Below are 2,831 nucleotides of genomic sequence, written 5' to 3' on the forward strand. Positions count from 1 at the left end.
TAGGTACCCAACATCAACTGATTCTCCTTTGTCTATCTTTTTTGTTATTTCTTCAAAGAATTTCAACAGATTTTTCAGGCAAATTTTTCCCTTTAGTAAACAGTGCTGTCTAAGGCCAATTTTACCATGTGCCTCCAAGTATCCTGAAATCTCATCCTTAACAATCAACTCCAACCACTGAAGTCAGACTGACTAACCAGCCTATAATTTCCTTTCTTCAGCCTCTCTTCCTTCTTGAAGAGTGGAGTGGCATTTGCAATTTTCTAGTCTAGCTGAACCATTCCAGAATCTAGTGATTCTTGAAAGATAATTGCTAATGCCTCCACAATCTCTTCATCTACCTCTTTCAGAACTCTGGTGTGTACACCATCTGGTCCAGGTGACTTATCTAATTTCGTACCTTTTAGTTCCCTATGAACCTTCTCTTTAGTTCTGGTAACTTTACACACTTCAAGATCCCTGACACCTGGTCACTATTACGACATCCCTGAGCTCTTAGGGCAGCTGTTCCATGTTCCTTTTCCACGACCTTCAGAAGCAAGGCATGTGTGAGGTTCAGAAATGCTAGTCCACATGTAAGGATCTCTGCTGGAATTCTGTCAGGACCAGATACTTTGTTGCTTTTTAAGCTCCTGATGGCATCATGGACCTCTTTCAGGCTTTCCTCTTCTTGGAGATGAGTTGTTCTATCTCCCTATTGTTGCCATCTAACCAATCCTGATGTTTTCTAGACTTGTCCCCAAGGATGTTTTTGCAGGTATTGTGGATGATGAATTTAAGCAGACCCAAATGTTCTTCGGTATCCTCCAGATATCCCTGTTGGAGGATCCCCCCCTCCCCCCAGCAAGGCCTGAAGGTGCTGTTGGATGGCAGGATCAAGCAGGCTTGAGTTTTAGTGATGGCCTGGACTGCTTCTGATGAATCCTCCTCTTTCATTTGAATCTGATGGATGTGGTGGAGTGGATCAGGCAATGATCTGTCCAGTAGTCATCTGTGCCCTTATGATATTCATATCACAGTGATCCCTAGCTTAGATTATGACATAGTCAATGTGATACCACTATTTAGATTGGGGGTGCCGCCAAACTTTTTCTGGCAGAAGAGAATGCTTGTAATGATAAGACTGCACTCAGCATATATAGTGAGAAACGGTCCTCCAACTGTGCTCGACAGTGTCGCATCTAGGCAAGCGTAGAAGACCACTTTTTCATCCTCAAGTGAGTCAAGAGTTGGTGCTTAAGCACTCATGATGGTTGCCATCTGGTTGTTGGCAATCACCAAACGGATGATCATGAGACATTCACTGATCCCCATGAAAGTCAACTAAGGGAGGAGAAGAGTGATTACACCTTCTTCGGGAAAGGGAAGGCAACTGACAAGCCTAGGATCCATGGTGCTGGGTTTGCAATAAAAACCACCCTATCAAGGTCAACCTGACCCACTTGTGGGTTTGGGGATCCCACAATGGACTTAGCAGTCCCATTGAACTGTGGTTGAAGCTAGTTATCCTCAACTCTTAAAAGGCTTGCATATGAAATAAGATGTGACTGAAAATACAAAGCATTTTACATAACACACCAGGCAGCATCTATTGAGGGAAAATAAGCAGTTGGTATTTCATGCTGAGCCCTTCATAGGCCCAATCAGTCCTGATGAAGGGTCTCAGCTCAAAATGTTGACTATTTATTCCTCTCCATAGATCCTGCCTGACATGCTGAGTTCCTCCAGCATTTTGTGTATGTTGTTCAAGATTTCTAACATCTACAGAATCTCTTGAGTTTACATAAGGCATTTTACTTGTCTATATTGTGCATGCAATCTACCAAATAATGCATTAAGTTTAGATAAGCAAGTGAAAGTACAGAATAAAATTAAGACAGACTTTTTCTATGTAAACCTATATGTAGCTTTAAAGATACAGAGCTGGATGTTTGCAGGCTATAATCTCTGACAGTAATTTACAGTGAATTATTTAAATGTTCCCAAGGACTGAATGCCTATCATCCCACAAATAGCAGTAGATATATTCAAGGACTCTGGTTCGATCTGAGCTAATACTGTAGGTAAACGCCCTTCCAACAAAATATATCAGAATGCAGGCAGAGAGAAGAGGGTTAAAGGGGATCTGAAAGATAAAATTTTCACATCAAGAGTAGTTGGTGTCCAGAATGAGCTGCCAGAGGATGTGGTGGAAGCAGGAACAGTAATAGCATTTAAGAAGCATCTGCACAGTTACCTGAATGACTAGGGTATGGAGGATGTGGAATTGCCTCTATGCAGACGTGTGAGCAGCACAGATAAGCTTGATGGTCAGCATAGATATGGTGGGCCGAAGGGCCTGTTTCTATGCTGTACGGTAAGAATATATTGAATATTTCAAGGTGAATCAATACACTCGAATTTGTCATCTTAGACTGTATAATGCTATCAAGTGTTAGACGAACATAATCAATTCTATTGAATGGGAGTCTCCAGTCACCACTTCGCCAATCGCAATTTTATGTGATACTCCGTTTAATTTTGTTGACTCCCTCTGGACATGCAACCGATGAGCCATGTATCCATGCAACTTACTTCCTCTTCATTTATTTCCCTGAGGACCAGCATGTTCCATTTCATCGCAAAGGGTCCATCCGGATATTTTGCCAACACAAAAATGTATAAAACAATTAAAGAACAGACTTCCCAGCTTCGATAAAAGAAAAGCAGAAATGAGGAATTAAAATGCAAATTAAAAAAGTATTTACGGTTCTGCATTGCCACCGCGAACAATTTATTGGGCTAAGATGAAATGGAAGGAGACGAGGCACTGAGGAGCTTTGCAGCACCAG

This window comes from Hypanus sabinus, chromosome 1, assembly GCF_030144855.1.
Source record: "Hypanus sabinus isolate sHypSab1 chromosome 1, sHypSab1.hap1, whole genome shotgun sequence".
Lineage (NCBI taxonomy): Eukaryota > Metazoa > Chordata > Chondrichthyes > Myliobatiformes > Dasyatidae > Hypanus > Hypanus sabinus.